A 25,373-nucleotide genomic window follows, 5' to 3' on the forward strand; every position below is an offset into this window, starting at 1 on the left:
TCCTCACTCATTGGTCCAGCACTCCCTATACATGACTGGTCGTGTCAGACCTGCTCCCACCCCCTCAGGTGACGCACTCACACACAGAGGCATTCTCTCAGCTCTCAGTCACACAAGCACCAAAACACACAGAGAACGCTAACAGAGCTGAACAAGAATAACACAGTTTACAAACACACATTTACAGAGTACTCCCACCCCCTTCCCCAGTCTATAATCAGGTCCATTCCCACATTGTCTTGCAAATCAGCTGCCCCCTGCTACAGTACGTACTGTATTACATTCCACATGTCGTCTCTTTTGGCAAGTGATATTTTCAGAATCATATCGTTCTGAATTAAAATACTTTTGTTAAATACAGTACTGTGCCAACAAAACCAACTACAGTACATCTAAATGAAAGCATTTTTAGCATTGTATTTTGACATTGTATCTTTGTTTTCTCTGAACAAATGGTCAAGGGTTGGAATGGGCCAAAATGAAATAATCAGATATGTGTCACTGAAGTCAAAATTGTATGGGGTCGGATATGCGAGTGCTGCCTGTAGTCTATCTGTTTATACTGTAAATTTATGAGAAATATTTGCCTTAAATAAATAATGAATACTAATCCTACTGTCTCTGCTTTCACTATCTTTACATATGTTATTTTTCTAGATCTTTTAGCTCTGGGAATATCTAGACACTTCAGTAATCAGCTTCTCCACATTCACTCTCTTGCTTACAAACTGTGTGTTTGTATATTGGGGTGAGGGTCTCGCATCACTGATTACGCGCACGCGTGTGTGTGCGTGTGTGTGTGTGTACTGGGGCGGGCAATGAATCGATAAAAATATTACACAGATGAAGGCAACATTTTCGATTAATCGATGAATCTGAATAATCGTTGCAGCACTACCCGTGTTTTCCAGTTCTCCACAGCTGGAACTACATTGCCGAGTATGAGCCCACCAACATTCTGAAGCTCGCACCTCACACAACGCAGCTGTATTTCCGTGTCAGACGGACAGACGCGCGTCCCAGGGACACAGACAACTGCAAACCTGAGAATCCCGAGAAACCATATGTGCGTAAAGGACGCGGGTACCCGCATCCGAGAGCCTTGAAGCTATAGGACAAGAACCTGGATAGACAGTTCTTGATACTTCTGATGCTGTAAATCAGGTCATTATAAAACGCAGTATTATTCACAAAAAGAGAGAAGTTCTGAATGACAGCATTGCTAAATCATCACAATTCAAAACCGGTTCCACATTATAAATTGAAACAGAAAGCGGGTGGAGACTGCAAAGCATTCTTCTCCAATCTGAAACAATGGCTTCCATCCTTAGTGCTGTAGGAAATAGCTAGTATTACACACTGGTAGGATTTCTCACATATATCTACCCCAAGCTTCAGGGTCCCTTTCTTTGTCCTACTTATTGTTTAAAGTTAAAACAAAGTACATCTTACTACTTTTCTGAAAGTACACAGTGCTCCATATAGTGACTATTTTGGTCTTATTAGAGGACTGTAAATATTAATTTAGGCACCTACAGTACAGTGAAATACCTTTGTGCTGGAAAGTTTATTATATAGACATTTAACTACCTACAGTTTTGTTAATAATATAGTATGGAGTGCATTCCTTTTTGCATCCGTATAACATCTGTGATGAAATGTGGACCAGTAGCCCATTCAGGTGGTTGAACTGCAGCACATGCCCAGTTACTTATTCATTTCATATAATAAATTCAAAAATAATTCTCTCTTTTCTAATGCTGTAATACTACAGTGCGTTAAATTTATTTATTTATATAGACAGACAGACACACACACACACCTGCATGGTTTGAGGGTCCACTCTGATTGGCTTGTGACATTATTTCTATGGGTAGTTTTATCTGTTAACACACCTGCATCTGCATGCTACACAAACTTATCATTGAGTCTGCACTAAAATTCTAAAAAGAAACTACATTTAAAATGAAGCTGCTATTGTATCTCTACTGATGTATTTATAAGTTTTAACATTTTATCCCTGCATACCATCTTTTCCAAAATGTTTACAAATGAAATTATTGAAAATGAACATGCGCCATCGGTCAGGCCGAGCTGAACCCAGTGGTGCAGGGATTAGGTGTGCTTACTGTCGATTAGAAGGACCTTTCTGTGGCTGCAATTTTTAGAGCATATTGCATATCATATAAACATTGTATTGTTTGTATTGTAAAGTTTGTATTTACTTGGTTCAAAATTATCAATCCTTCGCAATCCAGTAGCAGACTGAATTGCGTTGCAATTGTACTAAAAATCCATCTCTCTCCAGTACACCTACAGTAACATGCAGATTTACTTACTGTTACTTATTAAAACAGAATGTACCGTGCAGAGGCTACAGCAAGTTCCGTTAGCACTTAGCAATCACTCTGCTTAGTTTTATTTACTGTTTTAGTGCAGCAACATCAGCAATTTTGTTCAGATGTTTTTACTGGTCCTGCGTGATGTGGATGATGCATAAGGATTGCCGGAGTTTGTCTACCACAGTGCTAGCAACGAAGGGGACACACAAGGGGCTTTTTTCTTTTAAATGATTACTTTCAACTGTAGTGACGCACAGTTACATATTAACTATTAAAAAAAAAAAAAAAATTTAAATGCTGCATTATTATTATTATTTGTTTATTTAGCAGATGCCTTTATCCAAGGCGACTTACAGAGACTAGGGTGTGTGAACTATGCATCAGCTGCAAAGTCACTTACAATTACGTCTCACCTGAAAGACGGAGCACAAGGAGGTTAAGTGACTTGCTCAGGGTCACACAACGAGTCAATGGCTGAGGTGGGATTTGAACCGGGGACCTCCTGGTTGCAAGCCCTTTTCTTTAACCACCGGACCACACTAAAAGCAAGAGAAATCCAGATGGACACTCCTTACTTTGTGCAGCAAGTATCTATGCAAGTTATGTAATCTAATGAACAGGTAACTTATTTTTTAGGTGACCATGTTTAAAAAATAAATAAATATAGGAGCCTATAGGCTCTAGAAATAACCATCCTTGTTGGAGCCCTAGTACAACAATCCAGGTGCTTTCTTTTCCATGTAAGGGTGCTGGTCTGAGTCCACCATGCTCTCCTGTGCAAGAGTATTCCTGACTTGAAATACTGAGCCGAGTCAATCACCTGTACCAGTTTCATTAAACCAGGATGGCTCAGTGAGCACCAAGGGAAGATCGAATTGGAAAAGGGGTCTCTAGTAAATGGTTGTGACAACTTCAGCATGTACATTATAATTACTACATATTGTACAGTGACTTTCACAGTAAAACAGGCATATATATATATATATCTCTGTTGTAGCAACTCTTCTGTATTTTAGGCAAATTTTTCCAGGTTACCAGGCAAACTGCTTATATAATCAACACCACTTATTGTCACCATTTCAGGGCGCGAAATAACCGACAGCACCGGCAGCAACTGTCTCAGTGCCCGAGCCACTTGACGCAATGTCTCTCAAATTAAAAAAAAGCTTACGGCAAAAGTTGCCTGTAAGCCCGCCCGTCAGAACCAGCACATCTGATCTACAGCCCATTCACAGACTTGCTCAGCACCACCTGGCCTGTTCTGTCACAATTCAAATTAATTCAGTCTAATCTCATCCTGCGAGAAAATGACTCATCATAATGTATTACTGTTGCCATTCTTTTTACTGTGCACCTCCCAGCACTAACCCCAGAAAAAGACGTACTGTATCATTGGTTAACGAAGTACAAACAGGAAGGAGGGATGCTGTTAGACTGAGCTCAATATGACCGCGCCTCCAGGAATTTTCAATCACACGTGTTCACTGGCACTGTGTGATTTTTTAGTCTGTGAGCACCATGTTAACTCAAAAATGTTTAAAAAGAAAAGAGGAAGAAGAGCCGTCTAAAGAGGCAGCAAAGTGTTCTAGGATTTACCTAACGTTCAAGTAAGAAATGCATGCACAACATTAATCCCCGACAATAATGTTAATGTGAACCTACATCAAGCACTGCAGAAATTGGTTGTGCTTTTACATGTTAAGAGCCACTTGCACAGTTTGCATTCCACTGTGTTTGGATCATTTAGGTATTTCACAAAGAAATATCAATACAGCAGAGGGTTTTCAGGTCATTTGTTTAGCAGCTGCAATTTAATTTCTTTTTGATGCTTCGCTGTCCGCTATTTCACATACACGCAAATATCGTTCAAATAATGTAGACCTATATTTAAATGTTCTTGCAATATTTTAAAATGCAATAGCTGATGCCTTTCATATCTTCAGTGTATATAGCATTTTATTGTTATTATTTATTTCTTAGCAGTCGCCATTATCAAGATGTCACATTATTTTTACATACAATTACCCATTTACAGTTGGGTTTTTACTGGAGCAATCTAGGTAAAGTACCTTGCTAAAGGGTACAGCAGCAGTGTCCCCGACCTGGGATTGAACCCACAACCCTCCGGTCAAGAGTCCAGAGCCTTAACCACTACTCCACACTGCTGCCCTAACAGCATTTCAATGACTGTTACTGTTTCGTAATTCAGTGTTATTCTCCCCAAAACACCAACACTACAAATGAACACAGAAATATGTAGCTAATTAGTTTTGCTCAAATCCTTACCCCCCCCCAAAAAAAAAAAACAGCAAGTAGCTATGTACATGGTTCAAGTAGCTGCTCCCTGCATTATGGAACGAGTAGGAGAGATAACATAATAGTGAACAAAGCACAATCTTGAGAAGAGGATTGATTTCTGTTTATTTATTTTTGTGAAATACGTTCTCACTATCTTACGTAATTATGCTTTTTGACTAGTAAAACATGTGCTTTCACGAAAGGGGTTAAAATGTGTATGCTTAAAAACAGCATACCTTCCCCCCTGAAATAGAGTGCCCAGCAATGCACCATAACAAAATTGTAAATCCTTTGCAACTGTAAATTCCAAGAACTGCGGAACTATATAAAGTCTCTCAAACTTAAACATCTAACGTTATGTACATGCAGCTGTTCATTGTGATGCAGAGCACTCCATTGACTGACTAAGTTTCTATTTTTTTTTTTGTTCCCCAAAGCCTCGTTGTTTGTACAGGTTACAGCAGTTAGCAAACTATAGTTGCGCAGACACACTGCAGACTGAACAACTCATCTGACCACTGTCGGCATTAAACTCCAGCCATGGATAAATCTTCAGCCAGTTTGCCTGAAAATATCTTTTTTTTTTTTTTAAACTGACATCTCTTATTTGTGCTGTTGTAAAAGGCTATATTTTTTCATGGTAAGCATGGATTTCCATGAATTAGAACCAGTGCCATGTAATATCCAATTCACTGTGAAAATCTCAATTTTTAGTATTTAAAAATGCACTGATTAAACGTTCGCTTCACCAGCAGACAACATGTTATATGAAATCCAGTTGAACTTGCTTACCCTAAATTATGAAACATATGGCAGAGGGTTTAAAAAAAACCCTTTAATTACAGGACATACAAGCGCTATATTTAGCTCGCTAACAGGCTAACCAAGTTTAGTAAAAAAAAATACTGAATATTTTTTGACAAATCTACCTTTGTATTTTTTTATTATGAAAGTTTGTTGTTTTTACATTGGATATTTTTTATACCTTTTTTTTTTTTTTTACAATGGAAAAGTGACCTTTATTTTCGTAACAATTGGTGTGTGAATCACTCAGAAAACAATGATGTGTGTTTGTTTGAATTAACATTTCATCAACATAATAGGCTCTCTATTTATTTGTTGGTGTTTTATGAATGACTATGAAATCGCCTTGGTGCCCTTGGGTTGGATTTATGTTTTGCCTTTTTGAACACTAGAACTGCCTTGGTGCCCCTGAATTTTCACGCCCAACGAAGGCAACATTGCCTTACCCTTCATGACCTTAACTTCATGCCCTGCCATTTATGCCCAGTCCCTTTGAGGTGTTTTAGCTATTAAAATTTAACTTGTAGAAACGTCTGCTATTCTGTATGGTTTGAGCAATGATTCACTGGTTGATTTCTACCACTTCAGGACAAAGGGGCAAAAGGATCTTTTTAAAAATCAAAGAATACTGGGGGCTGGTGTGTGAGCGCGACAACCAATAAAGAAACGCTCTGCACCGGAAGGACAAAGGTCAAGGCTTTAATCATATACTATACCATTGTAAAAAAAAAAAAAAAAGGTTTACATTTACAGTACTGTACTAAGCGATCAGTCTTACAATACACTGAAAAGTGCTTTCCAGAAGAGACTCGAACCTAAACAAAGAATTTCCATGTTTAATGTTTCAGCCTTTAGTACTGAATCCAAGCTCAGCATTTTCTTTTTCCCCCAAAGCAGAGCGTTTTGCTTGGCATGGCTAAATTGTAATAACGAGAGCCCCTTTCACACTGCTTGTTGAAGAAGCAGGGTCAACCTAGGGTGAGAGAAGCAAGTACACAATGCCCCAGAAGCAGCAACGTTCACATGACCACACTTTCAACTGTTCAGGATTTCAAGATGGTGGAGCGCATTGCCTCAGGATCACGACAAAGCTTGTTTTCTACTTCTAACCTCTTCTTTGTCTACCCTTCACCGAATCTCAATCAACAAACTGTGAATAAACTGAAATGGCTCACAAGTTCTTCTTACTTCCTCCTCTTACAAGCGCCTATCATGCGTTTTGTCTCGCTAGACCCGGGTAAAAGCACGTCAACCCACATCCTGAGCTTGGGTCGACACTAGATTCACACTAGTGCAGGATTGTGACCTGGGTAGTCAGAACCCGAGTCAGGACCTGGGTAGGAGCACCTGTCTGTATGAGGAGTAAATGTCCCTTCACTGCAAGACCTTATCATCAAAGCAAGCCTATCATTAATTTTTTTGAATAAATATTATAAAAGATGCAATCGGGGTACCCTGCATTGTGAAAAAAAAGTTGCAAGTAAAATACAAGTATTTATGAATTATTATTTTATAATGGTTGCAACCCTACTTCTTGGGTTAAAAAATAAATTAGCAAGAGCTGTATATGAAGATCCCAACCAGGGGTTACAGCAACATGAGATCTGTTTGAAATGTCAAACTGTTCAACAGCTGATATTTTTTAAATCGCAATTTATAACTGGAAAGCATTTTTTGAAACAGTTATTTTATAAACAACTTAGCAATTACAAGAAATGTAATTATTCAGCCAATAATCATGATTACAGCCGACAATAGATAACAGAAAAAGGCATTATCGTCCATTACCGTTTATTTAAAATATAAAAACATGATACTGTTCTATATAAATGTAATGTGAATGTTGTATTCCATTTATATGCATTTCCTGTAAGATAATAGGATTTTCAATCAAATATAAACTAGTAACTGTGGTGACCTTCGTTCAGTAATGTGTTCTGAACCTTCGAAGGTCAAAATGTACCCTTCATTACAACCCTACAGTCAAATAGTTTCCTTACTGAAGATCCTCATTAGAAAAACAGGGATTGTATCTGTCTGAGTCACATTACACTGTACACATAACTGCACCGATCTCCACCAAACTTACACTCCTAGCCTGCTACAGATGTTTTGGATTTGGCTATAATGCGAAACTAAATTTTATACAAATATTAAACTTGCAATAAATTACATATTAGATAAAAGCAGCGGTTATAAACTTTCAGGTACTGTGCAATTCAGAACCCTTTGAACATCCCTTTACTGTAGTTTTTTTGTCTTGGCAAATGCCCTGTAGCTCGAAAGAGACACACACTGTCAGATATACAAGTTTACATTTCCTGTGAAATGTTGCAATACGTACTGTAGATCATACTTGGAGCTCACAAAATATGTACTCTAATCAATCTGACAATTTGTACAGTAATTGCATAAAACAAATCTGATGTAACTACAATGTAGCCAGCATAAAGCACCTCAAAACGGATCTAAGAAACTGAAGTCTGGGGGAACCTATTTCTTCTGCCCATGGTGGGGGGGCTTCGCAACCAAAACAATAGCTAAAAGAAAGTATGTCTAATGTTTCATTGTCAGCAGGTTTTACTTCCCCAAAAATACATTTTTGTTTCACCTATATATTTTACAAACTAATTTGGACATAACATATCCACTGCTTATTTACCAAAACCCTCTTTTTTATCTTTTGCATAAAGACAACAGGTTAATCCCTAAACATTTTGTACTGGATCACAATTCTGTAAGGAACACAATGATGTGTCAAATGCCAATATAAATGATCTAAAACGACATGTGATTAAACACGGTCATCCTCTTACTGGGGGTGTCACGATGCAATGTGCATCAATGAATCATGATACTTCCTTTCCATAGCGTAGTGCAATAGTGGTGTGCAACATAAAAAAGGGTAATCTCTTTAAATACAGCAATACATAGCTATTTCTAGTCCACCAGATTGTTTGAGTAAATGTGATTTTTACAAATACATGCTCATCTCACTTAACTTCCGCCTTTAAAACAAAACAGTCCATCACTAATGACTATTTCATCTTATTATAAATCATACAAAGTAGCCCATCAGGACCACAAGTATTGTGACTTGCATATTGCAATACACCTTTTTACAGAATCCTTGTCAGTATTTTCAAAGCCATGGCGACAATGTAGCAAAATATTTATTTTTATTAATAAAGTACTTCACTATTATCCCACTACAGCTCCGAACCTGGCCTTAAATCCTAGAAAAGAATATGTATTGTTAAACATCCATCGAAACAAACAGGCTCTGTTCTGAAGCCATTAATAACTGAACCAGATAAACCATTAGGCAACTAAAACTTTGCCCTTTGTAACCCAAATATTGTATGGTTTTATTGTGTTTTTTTTTTTTACAACATGCCATTATATAAAAAAAAAAAGTACTGTAAGCCTTACAATACATAACCAGTAACACCTACACAAACACTGGCAATTTCCATCTGCAAAGCTGATGTCAGGAGCATGTAAAATACGGGGGGGAAAACAGAGTATAGCAATGTTTATTTTTTAAGAAACTGGCATACATTCTTAATCATGTTTTATAAAATTAAAAACAATAAAATAGGAAACAAAAAAAATTCAAAAGATTCATGAAAATTGAGTTAATATATGTAATTATATTAATCATTGAGCTGGTCAAAATATACACTGGCTAAGCTACAGCAAGTAAACTTGCGTATTAAAAAATATAAACTTTGGTAATTCTCGTGAATACCAAAAAGGTATACAGAAGTTTATTTGACACTAAAGCTAGCAACAAATCTAGGCCTGACTCCCGAGCAATTTGACAGGTATTTTTTGGTGCAAACTGTAACACTCAGTTTGGTCTAAGTTCTAAATGTATATTACAAAAAAATAATAATAAAAATAATAATAGTAATAAAAATAATAATGAAAGAAACTCTCAATTATTTATTTATGTAGATAATAAAAACGAATCAAACCTCAAGAAAGCAAGGCTTTTAAAGGGAAAAGGTATGTAATAACTGGCAGTAAGACTATGTGAATCAGCAAAAGAGATCACCTCCCTTTAAAATCAGGACTGCCTGCCTGTGCATAGCTGGCACACCAGACAGAGTAGGCTGGAAAAGGTCACACAGACACACTATGTACAACCGACACTCCTCGCAGAGCCGCCACTCCGGTAAACACAATTATGTTTATGTTAAAGCAGTAGACAAGCAACTTTACCAGCGTCGGACAACTAGGTTGCGTGTAGTATTTTGTGTTTGTCTCCTAAGCGACTGTATGTGTATCGTACCTGTTACAAACGTCACACAAAATTACAGAAGGCAATTAGACAGGCAGCACACCTTACCTTTCTTGGCTCTCGCGAAAGTCTTCTTGATAAAACTGCTGGCTCGCTCTTCCTCAATAGCAGCTGCTATCTCAGGGTTGTGTTCCCCATTGTACCACACTAACAGCTCTTCTCCCGGTCCGATTGGCTGCTACGGGGAAGAGACACAGAATCAGCGCCAATCGCAGGCAGTTTTGTTGGGGAAGAGAAGAGAAAAGCAGGCCTTGAGCCAGAGGGCGTGGATCTCCTGCTTGCTGGAACAGGACTGTAATCACGTCAGGAATATTGTAGTTCTGACGGAGATTAATAAAAGCAGCAGACAGACTTTCTGTGCCCGAGCTATGTAGGGATATTATTACCGGACACATTCACGTAACTGACAAGTCAGCATGAAGTTATTTATTAGGATTTGTTTACGTTGCGTCTGAGATACATTCGTTTTTCTGCAGACGTCAAAGGTTTATTTAATATTTCCCCCTCTGCTGGAAGGAGGTCTACATTTACTGTAGAGGATCAAAACAAAACATACACTTAAAAAAAAAAAAAGTAAATAAGGACTGTGTGGAAGAAACAATTCTGGTTAACTTTACTTAAAAACACAAATTGGCAGATCATGGAAACTGAAGGTCTTACAATGTAAATGTAAAACAGTGTTTAAATCAAAAATAGCAATGGTCATCAAAAAACATTGCCCGGTACTTTTAGATGGTATTTATTTAATTTATTAATAAGGAGGTTTGGTGGTCCAGCGGTTAAAGAAAAGGGCTTGATACCAGGAAGTTCCCGGTTCAAATCCCTGCTCAGCCACTGACTCACTGTTCACTGTGTGACTCTGAGCAAGTCATTTAACCTCCTTGTGCTCCATCCTTCGGATGAGATGTAAAACCAGGGACCTATTGTAAGTGGCTCTGCAGCAGCAGCAGCAGTTGTTGATGCACAGTCACCCCCTAGTCTCTGAAAGTCTCCTAAATGACACATTTTAAAGGTTTGCTGGATTTTCATATTACCGCCAGATGTAGTATTATTTTCAAATAGCTATATATATACACACTACCGGTCAAAAGTTTTAGAACACCTCCACTTTTCCAGTTTTTAGTGAAATTTGCGCAGTTTAATGTCTCAATGTATTCTGAAATTAAAGCATAGAACAAATAAACAATTGGAGATAAAGAAATCAAGGAATCGTTTTGTTTAACAAAATTTAATCTAAATTTTTGACTCAAAGTAGCCACCTTTTGCAGATATAACAGCCGAACACACTCGTGGCATTCTTTCTACAATGGAAATCAAATATTGTTCGGAAAGTTCTTCCCAACACTGTTGCAGAAGTTCCCACAAATGTGTTGCACTTGTAGGTTGCTTTGCTTTCACCCTTCTGTCCAGTACATCCCAAACCAGCTTGATCGGGTTTAAGTCTGGAGACTGTGCTGGCCATTCCATGATTTGAAGCCTACCGTCTTGTTCTTTTCTTCTAAGGTAGTTCTGACATAGCCTGGAGGTATGGTTTGGGTCATTATCTTGCTGTAGGATGAACCCCTGACCAACTAGGCATATACCAGAGGGTATTGCATGGCGCTGCAAAATGCTGTGGTAGCAGTTTTGGTTCAGGGTGCCACTCACTCTGTGCAAGTCGCCGACTCTGGATCCAGCAAAAGAGCCCCAGACCATCACGCTTCCTCCTCCATGTTTGACAGTTGGTGTCACACACCGAGGAACCATCCTTTCGCCTACTCGACGGCGTACAAAAACCCTGCGTGATAAACCGAAGATTTCAAATTTTGATTCATCGGTCCATAAGACCTTCTTCTAGTCTTCAGTAGTCCACTGGCGGTGCTTCATGGCCCAGGCAAGCCTCTTTTTCTTATTTTGCCATCTAGCAATGGCTTTCTTACTGCCACTCAACCTGTCAAACCTGCAGCTCGAAGTCTTCTCTTCACAGTTGAAACTGAGACTTGCTTACTCCGACCAGTGTTAAGCTGTGCTTGAAGCTGTTGTCCTGTGAGCCGCCTATCACGCAAGCTGTTGACTCTCAGAAACTTGTCTTCTGATTCTGTTGTGGCTTTGGGTCTGCCAGACCTCTTCCTGTCAGAGTTTCCTCCAGTTTCCATGTGCCTTTTGATGGTGTAGGAAACTGTACTCACTGAAACCTTGGCTTTCTTTGCAATTTCTCTAAAGGAAAGACCTACACTTTTAAGGGTTATAATGGTCTGTCTGTCTTCCTTTGTTAATTGCCTTTTTGTCGCCATTATGAGAGCAATATACTACTTCCTGCAGTACAATACTGTCCAAATAATGCTTAAGAGGGTGTAGTAACACAGTCTGTTCCAACACTGCTTTTATACAGACAGAGGGTTTGTAAGTAATCAACAAAAGTTGGGACACCTGTAGGAATTGTTAGCATCAACTTTCAAGGCTTAATTTACTTCCATTGCTGCAGAACAGCTGTAAGTTGTTAACCCATTACTTGTTCCCTGAAAAAGGCCTTTTTGTATAACTCTGAAATGTACATTATTTTTCAGTTTTTGGTAACCTAAACTTTTTTTTTAACCTCTGGCAGTTTACCGCTTACCTTTGTACCATTTCAGGTTATTCACTAGACTTGAACTGCTTAAATTTCAATAAAAACTGGAAAAATGGGAGTGTTCTAAAACTTTTGACCGGTAGTGTATATATATATATATATATATATATATATATATATATATATAACAGACATCACACAAAGAAACAGGAATTAGTGAGTTTATTATAGAAAAATCACAACGTTCTGTAACTCTTCTCGGTTGTCAAACCCACTCCACAACTCAGAACTTTGTCAAGTCGGATCCTAAAGGATCCCAATGATGCAGCATCGACACTGTGGTTTGGTAATCCATTTCACATCCTAACCACTCTCTACACTCTCTACAGGGCAGTAGTGTGGAGTAGTGGTTAGGGCTCTGGACTCTTGACCTGAGGGTCGTGGGTTCAATCCCAGGTGGTGGACACTGCTGCTGTACCCTTGAGCAAGGTACTTTACCTAGATTGCTCCAGTAAAAACCCAACTATATAAATGGGTAATTGTATGTAAAATAATGTGTAAAAAAATAATGTAATTGTATGTAAAAATAATGTGATATCTTGTAACAATTGTAAGTCGCCCTGGATAAGGGCGTCTGTTAAGAAATAATAATAATAATACAAAAAGGCCTTTTTCAGGCAACAAGTAATGGGTTAACAATTTCTGCAGCAATGGAAGTAAATTAAGCCTTGAAAGTTGATGCTAACAATTCCTACAGGTGTCCCAACTTTTGTTGATTACTTACAAACCCTCTGTCTGTATAAAAGCAGTGTTGGAACAGACTGTGTTACTACACCCTCTTAAGCATTATTTGGACAGTATTGTACTGCAGGAAGTAGTATATTGCTCTCATAATGGCGACAAAAAGGCAATTAACAAAGGAAGACAGACAGACCATTATAACCCTTAAAAGTGTAGGTCTTTCCTTTAGAGAAATTGCAAAGAAAGCCAAGGTTTCAGTGAGTACAGTTTCCTACACCATCAAAAGGCACATGGAAACTGGAGGAAACTCTGACAGGAAGAGGTCTGGCAGACCCAAAGCCACAACAGAATCAGAAGACAAGTTTCTGAGAGTCAACAGCTTGCGTGATAGGCGGCTCACAGGACAACAGCTTCAAGCACAGCTTAACACTAGTCGAAGTAAGCAAGTCTCAGTTTCAACTGTGAAGAGAAGACTTCGAGCGGCAGGTTTGACAGGTCGAGTGGCAGTAAGAAAGCCATTGCTAAGATGGCAAAATAAGAAAAAGAGGCTTGCCTGGGCCATGAAGCACCGCCAGTAGACTACTGAAGACTGGAAGAAGGTCTTATGGACCGATGAATCAAAATTTGAAATCTTCGGTTCATCACGCAGGGTTTTTGTACGCCGTCGAGTAGGCGAAAGGATGGTTCCTCAGTGTGTGACACCAACTGTCAAACATGGAGGAGGAAGCGTGATGGTCTGGGGCTCTTTTGCTGGATCCAGAGTCGGCGACTTGCACAGAGTGAGTGGCACCCTGAACCAAAACTGCTACCACAGCATTTTGCAGCGCCATGCAATACCCTCTGGTATTCGCCTAGTTGGTCAGGGGTTCATCCTACAGCAAGATAATGACCCAAACCATACCTCCAGGCTATGTCAGAACTACCTTAGAAGAAAAGAACAAGACGGTAGGCTTCAAAACATGGAATGGCCAGCACAGTCTCCAGACTTAAACCCCATCGAGCTGGTTTGGGATGAACTGGACAGAAGGGTAAAAGCAAAGCAACCTACAAGTGCAACACATTTGTGGGAACTTCTGCAACAGTGTTGGGAAGAACTTTCCGAACAATGTTTGATTTCCATTGTAGAAAGAATGCCACGAGTGTGTTCGGCTGTTATATCTGCAAAAGGTGGCTACTTTGATGAGTCAAAAATTTAGATTAAATTTTGTTAAACAAAACGATTCCATGATTTATTTTTTATCTCCAATTGTTTATGTGTTCTATGCTTTAATTTCAGAGTACATTGAGACATTAAACTGCGTAAATGTCAATAAAAACTGGAAAAATGTAGGTGTTCTAAAACTTTTGACCGGTAGTGTATATACTGTATATATATATATATATATATATATATATATATATATATATATATATATATATATATATATATATAGAGAGAGAGAGATATAGATATAGATATAGATATAGATATATATATATATATAGATATATATATATATATAGCTCTGGAAAAAATTGAGACCACTACAAAATGATCAGTTTCTCTGGTTTTACTATTTATAGGTATGTGTTTGGGTAAAATGCACATTTTTGTTTTATTCTATAAAACTACTGACAACATTTCTCCCAAATTCCAAATAAAAATATTGTCATTTAGAGCATTTATTTGCAGAAAATGACAACTGGTCAAAATAACAAAAAAGATGCAGTGTTGTCAGACCTCAAATAATGCAAAGAAAATAAGTTCATATTCATTTTTAAACAACACAATACTAATGTTTTAACTTAGGAAGAGTTCAGAAATCAATATTTGGTGGAATAACCCTGATTTTCAAGCACAGCTTTCATGCGTCTTGGCATGTTCTCCACCAGTCTTTCACATTGATGTTGGGTGACTTTATGCCACTCCTGGCGCAAAAATTCAAGCAGCTCGGCTTTGTTTGATGGCTTGTGACCATCCATTTTCCTCTTGATCACATTCCAGAGGTTTTCAATGGGGTTCAGGTCTGGAGATTGGGCTGGCCATGACAGGGTCTTGATCTGGTGGTCCTCCATCCACACCTTGATTGACCTGGCTGTGTGGCATGGAGCATTGTCCTGCTGGAAAAACCAGTCCTCAGAGTTGGGGAACATTGTCAGAGCAGAAGGAAGCAAGTTTTCTTCCAGGACAACCTTGTACTTGGCTTGATTCATGCGTCCTTCACAAAGACAAAGCTGCCCGATTCCAGCCTTGCTGAAGCACCCCCCGATGAGTCCAATTTTCAGCTTTGCCCAACACCTGGTCGTCTAATGGTTAGACGGAGACCTGGAGAGGTCTACAAGCCACAGTGTCTCGCACCCACTGTGAAATGTGGTGGAGGATCGGTGATGATCTGGGGGTGCTTCAGCAAGGCTGGAATCGGGCAGCTTTGGCATGAATCAAGCCAAGTACAAGGTTGTCCTGGAAGAAAACTTGCTTCCTTCTGCTCTGACAATGTTCCCCAACTCTGAGGACTGGTTTTTCCAGCAGGACAATGCTCCATGCCACACAGCCAGGTCAATCAAGGTGTGGATGGAGGACCACCAGATCAAGACCCTGTCATGGCCAGCCCAATCTCCAGACCTGAACCCCATTGAAAACCTCTGGAATGTGATCAAGAGGAAAATGGATGGTCACAAGCCATCAAACAAAGCCGAGCTGCTTGAATTTTTGCACCAGGAGTGGCATAAAGTCACCCAACATCAATGTGAAAGACTGGTGGAGAGCATGCCAAGATGCATGAAAGCTGTGCTTGAAAATCAGGGTTATTCCACCAAATATTGATTTCTGAACTCTTTCTAAGTTAAAACATTAGTATTGTGTTGTTTAAAAATGAATATGAACTTATTTTCTTTGCATTATTCGAGGTCTAACAACACTGCATCTTTTTTGTTATTTTGACCAGTTGTCATTTTCTGCAAATAAATGCTCTAAATGACAATATTTTTATTTGGAATTTGGGAGAAATGTTGTCAGTAGTTTATAGAATAAAACAAAAATGTTCATTTTACCCAAACACATACCTATAAATAGTAAAACCAGAGAAACTGATAATTTTGCAGTGGTCTCTTAATTTTTTCCACAGCTGTATATATATATATATTATATATATATATATATATATATATATATATATATATATACATACATACACACACACCCAGGGGTGTATTCTTCATAAATAAACGGTGGCTCTAAATACTACCACTGTTTAAATCATTAAAAGGCTTTGTGAAAACAACTACAGGAGTATTTGTTGCTCTTCAGTGTATCCTTTCATGGCTCTACCTGACAAGAATGTTTATCCACTCAAACCTGTGGCTCTTATCTGGTGCAGGGACTCCAGCCCTCAAAGGTCCTAGTTTATTATAAACACATTTTATAGCAATTAGATAAACAGTTCTCTAGATTTAAGGACAGTGTAATGATCCTGTGACAGGATAGCGCTGTGACCCAAGATGCTACCGGCAGGAATTAGAGAAGCTGCAGTCTAAAGCACAAAGTGTGGCTTAGTCGTTAGAGCTGGGGACTGGGAAGCAGTGTGACCTAGTAGTTAGAGCTTAGGGGCTGGGAGGCAGTGTGAAGCTGGCCTTCAGAACTGTGCTTTACAACCCACCTGATACATTGTACTCAAGATAAGCGAGACCCACGGAGAGATTCTTTGTTCACGAGTCCTAAAAAAAATGGTTTTAACATTTTATGTGGATGGATCTATTTTGAAGAAAAGCAAGATTGTTGTTCTGACTAAGTTCTGCTAAAGGTCAGAATATACAACCTGAATAGGCAATATTCTTCATAAATATTTCAGCGCTTCTAGTGAAAAAAACATCATACAGCAGTTGATGTCAGACTTCCTGCTGAGTTTAAAGGGGTATATTAATCAAAACGTTTGCTCCGGAATTTTGAAAAGAAGAAAAAAAAAACAAAGCCTGCTGTAAAAACATTTTAAAACGTGAACCAAACAACTATAATGGAGTCTATTCAACTGATCTAAACAGTAGCGGGTCTAAATAACTATGTCGGTTAATCCTAATAAGACCTTATTTCAGGCTCTGGGATTTACCATATTTGAAAAATTCTTAAGTGGTGTATAACTCCCTTGATCTTTGGCTTTGACTTAAGTTTAGTGGCCTTGGTGCCTTCTACACATTTATTGGCCTTGCCCTTTCTTTTGCCAATTTAGAGCCCTGGTACAGCAGAACAAAAGCACATTCAATTACAAAAAACACAAAAGTTGAAGATAAACATGGACCAATGCTTTGATGAATTCTTGTATTGCAATAATTGACCAAAAACTCAACATAGAGAGCAGATTAGCAAACTCCACCTAAGAAAGTGAGCAGTAGACCTGGAGACTGCAGGGGAGACTGCAGGGGAGGCTGCGCCTCGAATCCCAGAGAGAACCACTGCCTTAGTATTGTTCCACCCCTAAAAATCAAATCCTGTCCTGATTATACCAAGCCTGGCTTCCAACACAGACTCTACTGAGTCGAGACTACTAGCAGTGCCAACACTAACAGGAATTACCAGTGTAGCAGTAGCATAGGCCGAGTCTCCACTACTGCTACCCGTTCACAGAACTGCCAAGTCTTAGCTATTGTTAATCTCTCTAGTGCTTGAAGTTGACATAGTTTGAGTTTTTAATTGCGATGCTTGGGGTATAACACTGTCCCAGTTTTCGGGCCTGGTGAGATAGCACTGATATAACACTGTCTGTACCGGGCTCATGTGACAAGTTTCAAAGCTATAGGAATACTGTATCTCCTCTTTGTGCTTTCTGTTCAAAACTAAATGAATCTATTGAACATGAATTGATTTTTTATTCAGAACTATTTTGGAGTGGTCTTCAATTACTCAGCACACGAAATAGAACTTTTAAGATCACTCTGAATGATTTAATTTGCTATTTCAAATGTGACTTTTAACAATTTTTTGCCATTTTATTTGCAAAACATTATATACGCATGTGTACACTATATAGAATGGTAAAAAAAAAAAACAAGCTTGGATTTCTTTTTAAATAGAATTCATTAATTAGTCTTTACCACCTCTAGTGGGCATTTTTGTGTTAGTTGTGCACAGCTGTGTGCAAATGTGTTTGTTTGAGAAAACCTCAAGATTTGTCATTTATATACCTACCTGCAATCAGCGATATAGAAACACAAGGCACTCGTGTGAAAATGTTAGACCACGTGCTTAATTAGCAATCTTAAACTTCTAAAAAGTCTCATGCATTTTACCATTTGCAGTTATGTGTTACTTTTCTCTTACTATTTTAAGTGCACCACACTTGGAGAACGCTCGTTTAGCTTCTTGGTTCTGACTCTTTGGAACTCTCTCCCAGCTTTGGTGCGTGATGCTCCCACCGTCGCTCGCTTTAAATCAACTCTCAAGACCCGCCTGTTCTCTCTTGCTTTCCATGCTCTTTAAGCCTGATATCTGCTATTAGCTGCTGTGTTGCTGCTGCTATTTCATGTATTATGCCACTATCATGTATTATGCACTTTCCACTGTATTTAATATATTCTGCATTGTTTTTTTGTTTGTTTTACTGTATATCATGTATTATGCATTTCTCTGTATTTAAAATATTATGGATATTCTTGTTACTACATCTTGTAAAGCGCTTTGTGATGGTGGTCCACTATGAAAGGCGCTATATAAAATAAACATTGATTGATTGATTGATTGATTGATTGATAGATAATCACATGTGTGCCCTATTAAAGTCATCAATTAAATTAGACAATCACTAATTTGCCTATTTTGACAATTCCAGTGGTTAGATTTAAACTACAAATTAAACTACAAATTAAAACTACAGAAGCAATGGGATACATTTGTACACTACTGTATTTTGAGAGAAATTCCTTCTGAATGAATCAGTCCAATGATTTTTGGTTTCTCGTCCTCTCTTCCCTCCCACTCAATGTTTAAAAAACAAATGCCAATACCAATGTAGTGCTTACCATAACAACTATAATGGTGTTCCTGTAATATTTGTTCAACCATTCCTAAGGCTGAAATATCTTAGCAAATGTGTCACACAAAGACATCTAGAAATGGGAGTCTGTGAACACTTTACAGTTTGTAAACATAAAAATAAAAAGGAAATGTGAAAAATATCTGTATCACTGTGTGGCAGTGAAAAGGTTAATTTCTGCTTGACACCACCTGTAACTAAACTTTAATGAGAGCATCATAGAATACAGACTGTACATAAAATAGGAATGTGAAAAATATCCTTTTCATTAAAATGGAGAGAGGTTAAAAGAATATGGCACCAAAACGGTTAATGTTCACTGGACCCCATCTGTAAATTGCGCATCACATATGTATAAAGCAATGCATTTCTGATATGGCTCGCGGTTAAAACAATAGTAAAAGGGTTCACTTATACCAGACAACAACAGTGCACAGAACTAAGTAAACTAAAGAATACAGCTGTGTGCCAAATATTAAGAGAATTACTTAAACTGTACTGTCCCTATTCAGAACACACTTGCAAAGTCAGATGACCTAAAAAGAGCCGAAGTATCAGGTCAGATATCAATGTCATGGTCACCAACACATTCAGTATGGAGGTTTTTTTATAACCCTGAAAATATGAAAGCATATTTGACCAGTCATATGACACGGAACCACTAACCAACTCAGATCTCTATCGAAGTCTGTTAGACGGCTGTCTTGCCCATCGTTGTTATTATTTATTTGTTAGCAGGCGCCCTTCCAAGGTGACTTACAGTTATTACAAAGTATCACATTACAGATAAGAGCAGTTATAAAATACAACAAAAATCAGTAGTAAATAAAAGCAAATTCAAATGAGAGAAAATAACCAGTAAATAATTACATTTGAGAGCGATTTCGACTAAGAGCAGTTAAACTTAAATATTTGGTTGTAAGAGTAAATTCCATTAAGAGCAAGTGTTAGTAAACTGTAATCATTGTTTCAGGATAAAAGAGTACTTAAAAAAAAAAAAAAAAAACATTTAAGTTTTTGAATACAACATTACCATGTCAATACATTGATCATATATATATATATATATATATACACACACATATATATATATATATATATATATATACACACACACAGAACAAATCATGTTTAAACTGAGGTTTAGTAAACCTTTATGTAGCATGAGACCATAGCAGACCTATTACAGACAGTGCTGAAAAGGGTGAAATTAAAAAAATGAAATTATGAAGGAAAACACTGAAACATAGGGCCCTTAATGTATAATGGAGTTCATTCTTGAATGTGTATAGACACACACACAGAGTCTGGAAAGAACACGACCTGGAGGGAGCTGGTCTCTCACTGGTGCCTCTTAACCTGCGGAGGTGAGCCCTTATGAAGCTAGTGCAATAATTGGTCATATCCAAACTTATACAATGCATTGTGTAATAAGCAAAAGGTTTTGAACAGACACATGCAACGTACATGTATAAACATTGTCAGTATCAGGATGTATCCTACATACTGTACTTCTTGCACAGACATAACAGCATTTTACAAAGACACGCAATATCTTCTGGCATCTGACTTATAGGAGAAGGGATCATTCTTAAGATAATGACCCCAAACAATTATAAATTATGAAAACAACATGGAAAGCAATGAACAGAAGGGTGTTCTCCAAAACATGGTCTGGCAGTTTATCATCAAGTGAGTTGCAATGGGATGAAGTTCACAGAAAAGTGATACAAACTATGCCACGTAACACACAACAATTTGGGCAATGCGTCAACACATTTTGGAATTCAGCAACACAAGATTACTTCTAAAAATTAACTGCTACAGTGCCTTAAACGCCTACATTCTGCAGCGGTAAAAGGTGGCTATTTTGATGAAAGCAAGAGTTCAGCTAAATTATATAACATGCCTGTGGTTTTTTGTTTTGTTTTGTTTAATTTATTCCTGCAGCCAGGGCGTATTTCGTAATGATGCTACGCAGCCTCTTAAAATAAAAGTCTGTCCACTTAAACTGTACTACAGCGCAGTGTTTTTCAACAAAAGACTTGCGTGTTTATGAAATGTCAACAGCATATTTGTCTATGCACAGTTGGGTGTCAATATATGTTTTTTTTTAATGTTTTTTCTATTGACACTCGCGTGTCAAAAGTCATCTGTTAGCATGGTCGTCACAATAGCAAAAATTATGTTCAGTGGAGTCTGAGATGTAAAAGTTTTAACAAACTGCTTCCAACTTTGCATTCTGGCAGTGCAAAGTCGCATCTCCAAGTTCAGATAGCACAAAAACAAAACGAACAATGAGTTTTGCTGGGCATTTCAAAAAACTAAAAAACAAGTTCTTCAATTGATATTTTCTGCCTTTACCGAAACACAATTTCAATCCCCTATGTCACACATGCATACACCACATTATACATGTGAAAAATAAGAAAATAAACACGTTTAAATCATCTATACAGCTATGCTATCTATAAATCAGCAACACTTACAACAACGTCAACGTTTATGTCCTGCAGAAACATGCAGACCCAACCGTTAACAAAATTGCCATTCCGTATATTTGTTTTAATGTGTACATAGAAAACTCACGTATAAAGAAATACATATTTTACTGTTAGTAGCCTATATTTAAGTCAGGCCATTGTTCGTCTGTGAAACCTAAGCAGATAACACTCTTTCCAGTAAGGTGGAGTGCTTATGTTGGTCATGCATATATAATAATTCGATAGTCATCTTGCAGTATTTTGCCACTTACCTGTTGTATTTTTAGCCGGCGCCGTGTGGACTTGATCCACCTGAATCAGCTGAAAATGGCAGACGGATGCAAATGCTGCTGGGTCCTAAACAGACACTGAGCACTTATCACAGGAGGGCAAATACAGACTGTATAACCTAATGCCATGGTTCATAAGCACACCACGGCAACATTCAAGTACAGCGTGAGCTAAACTGAACCAAGACACAGTCAAAGTGGTGCTTCAAGATCGGTCAAGAAGACCAGCGTGCAGAACTGAAGCTCCAAACTTTAACTTTATTTCGGAACTTTAATTTCCGTGTAGTTTTCTTTCAGCCAGAGAAAGTCTCTTTCCAAATGCAAATAACCTAAATAATATTCAAATACGGGAGGGTATATTTAAATATTTTGCCACTATTGATATCATACAGCTTTCTGAATTGCATGGCATATGTGTCCGCCCCAGGGCCCACTTCACCACCACCGCCCTTCCAAGGTTGGTTCAGACAGGGACGCATTGCAATGCTAGAGCTGTTGCGACGTCTGCTGACCAGAACTTGGTGGCCGCAAAGCCATCAACCAATAGGACGGCAGAGCAGGCAGTCGAGGAGCTGTGGTGTCAGGAGGGCCTCTCACAGGCGGAGCAGGCTATGAGAGCTCTTAGGGGTACACTGACATTTTTGCAGCAGGGGCCAAGGACTGCAGCCGCACCAGCCTGGTATAGCACTATGTCGACACGGGCAGTGCGGCCCCCATCGGAGAGCGCCCCCCGGAGGTTACCCCGGGCCAAATGGGAAGCTGCGGAAAGCCATGACTCGGGAGATGGCGGATGGCTGGGGTAATCCGATAGCACTAGGGCTAGTTGTTGGGCTGTAATAATAAAGTACTACTGTATTGTTGGTCATGTGACCCAGCATTAGCCAATTGGGATGCAAGTGTTAATCAAGCTAGGGCAAAGTCCGCAACATTTTGATCTACAGACAGAAATAGAAATGTAACAAAACAAAAACGTTGTTCTCCCAACTGTCATTGTTCAGGTACAAAGTCTTGTCTTTGTGTGTCCAAAAAGTTTAATGATTATTGCCGCTGTTTTTTTTTTTTTTTTTTTTCCAGGCTAGAAGTACTGTATATCACGTGCACGGTAATAATGTCAGCATTTGCACATGTGCAGTACGCTATCAGAATAAGTTTACATGACATAAATTATGTTGGTTTTCAGAACACTATTAGAATATTCTAGGTGGTGTTTTCCCGAAAAAACGTATTTTCTAAAATTTTTTGTGATACGTTTTCGGAAAATTGTGTTCACATGACTTTTGATATCGGAATTACTTTTCAGAAATCTATATACTGTATTATGAAACATATTGGAAGTGTTATCAACATGTAACCGCACTGAATGTGGCCTAAACATGAATTAACCGAATTCGTGAATTATCTGGACGTTGTTGTTTTCACCTGCGTCCATCACACACGTTTCTGCAGCCTCCGGATTGCTACGGATTCATCTTCCCTGTGTGAGCGGCAGTGGGTGCGGCCATTGTGTAAGGACATTGGGAAAGGACTGGCTGTTTCGGTTTTTCTATTTTCTTTTTCCATCTTACAAGAAACATTTTAACATTTTTTTTAATTTAGTATTTTTATATTTTGTTTAATTTCTGTAAGTCGCTTTGGATAAAAACGTCTGCTAAATAATTAAATCATAATAGTAATTTTGTCATGAACTATTGATGGGAGCACTATACCAGTTTGAAATTCCAATATGTGACAATGTTCACAGTATTATGATCTATTTATACTCTGCCCTTGAGAAAGTTACATGACCAGATAATGTACAAGGATTTCTTTGCAAGGAATGAAAGCAATAAGATGTGCCGCAGTGCCCTGGCTGCTCGTGTACGAGCATGTGTGCGCAATGCTCAAGTCATGCCTCCAGAGTGTAGCAGGGGGCAAGCAGGTCATGAAATGGATGTTTCCCAAGTGCAAACTACTAACACTTCATCAGTTACAAGTGTAGCGCTGTCTGAAACCTGGCTTTCAAATTCAGTTAATTCATGGTTATTGTATGTTGACTGTAAACTGTACATATTAATGCAAGCCCTTTATTTTCAGTTAACGATTTTACCAAAACATTATCTGGTTTTACAGGAACTATAGTTTTTTATGCAGATTTTTCACTCAATTTTGCTCCATTCCTTATTTATACCAAGAAAAATCCATACCAATCATTAGATACATTTACGTAAATAATTAACTCAATTTAGCCTGTCGGTTTAACTTCACCAGCTTTACTCAGTCACTCTGACAGTTGTAAGCATTCTGATTTTTATACTTAAAGTCAACTAGTGAAATATCAAGGCAAATCTGTTTTGTAATTCAGTGTCTGCAAGGCGCAATACAACTTATACCATATTTCAGCACCTGGGATCTCTTGTGCTAGTGAAACGTAGTAACTATTTCCAGCAGGGCTTACCAGAAGGGGGCAGTGTTGTAACTCACGTAATTTTTCAGGTTTTTTTTGTTATCAGCTCGAACAGTGATCCTAACCGTTCTCATGTTTGTTTGTTTTTAACAATGTACATTTGACATGTTATGTGATTAGCTCTCCGTCAGCCAGCAGTTTCACAACAATATTCCTTAATAGTCTACTCACTTTGGAAACATTGGGTCCCTATTTATAAATGTTAACAACTGTTTTTAAACAATGATTTTGGTTAGACTAATCAAGTTTTCAATAAACTTTTCCTCAATGGTTTTAGAAGTCAATTTTCACTTTTTAAAGTGCTTTCATCTAAGAGAATGGTTACAAACTTTAAAAGGTCTTCAAAACAGTCTTTACATTTTAATAAATAGGGTCTATTATTGAAGGCAGTAAGTTTACTTGCAAAAATGATTCTGATTCATTTGCCCAAAATAATAAAACAAAGATGAATATTGGAAATCCTTTATTTAAGTATGTACTAATTATGAAAAAAAAGAATTGGAGTGCAATTAGAGTTGAGACACACAAACTTGCTTACAACTACTTAACCTGGACAGTTTTAACATCAACTATACAGGGCAGCAATCACACTGTAGAGCAAAAATAAATAAATGGTTTTCAGAAGTTTAAAATCTCAGTTCACAAAATAACAAAACTCGCCATCTGACCTGTTACTAGCAGTTCAGTTGCAGCTTTTCACTCCCACTTTACCAGCTGACAAATGATTCATCTTATATTTGTATATATTTTTTGTATGTATTTATCTTAAACAACTTATATTGCTTGTGTTCTAAGTTGGCCTTTTATACTGCAGAATTGGTTGTAAGGCAGTACTGTATGGTGGTGGCTCCCATTTGTCCTTGATGCCAATCCACTATCACTTGCATGCTCATTGTAAGATACAGCACTGTCTCAACCATGGATACTGACAGCATTATAAAAGGGGGGCCACTGTACCAAGTGTTAGCTTGTGTATTTATTCTTATTTTCTGAAGCAAATATTATTTTCCTTTTGGTTCAATGATTGATTTTTTTAGGAACAAATATGGAGTATTCATGTAGCAGTAGTGTGACTAAAAATACATAGGACCCCCATGCATTTATTAGCAGGCCAAT

General features: G+C 38.1%; 1 protein-coding gene across 4 annotated transcripts in view; it reads right to left on the reverse strand.

Moving 5' to 3' along the window:
- The window catches only part of LOC117425814 (PR domain zinc finger protein 2), a 42,273-nt gene extending 19,631 nt beyond the window's left edge, over positions 1 to 22,642 (reverse strand). The window contains exons 1-2 of one of the 4 annotated variants that reach the window (XM_058993395.1): positions 21,797 to 22,642; positions 9,794 to 9,928 (exon numbers count right to left, since the gene is read on the reverse strand). The gene's annotated coding sequence lies outside the window, so the exon portion shown is untranslated. The remainder of the gene's footprint in view (positions 1 to 9,793; positions 9,929 to 21,796) is intronic. The other 3 variants (XM_058993393.1, XM_058993392.1, XM_058993396.1) reach the window with 3 other exon arrangements.
- Between the last annotated feature and the right edge of the window lie 2,731 nt (positions 22,643 to 25,373).

This window comes from Acipenser ruthenus, chromosome 20 (assembly GCF_902713425.1).
Source record: "Acipenser ruthenus chromosome 20, fAciRut3.2 maternal haplotype, whole genome shotgun sequence".
In the NCBI taxonomy this organism is placed as follows: domain Eukaryota; kingdom Metazoa; phylum Chordata; class Actinopteri; order Acipenseriformes; family Acipenseridae; genus Acipenser; species Acipenser ruthenus.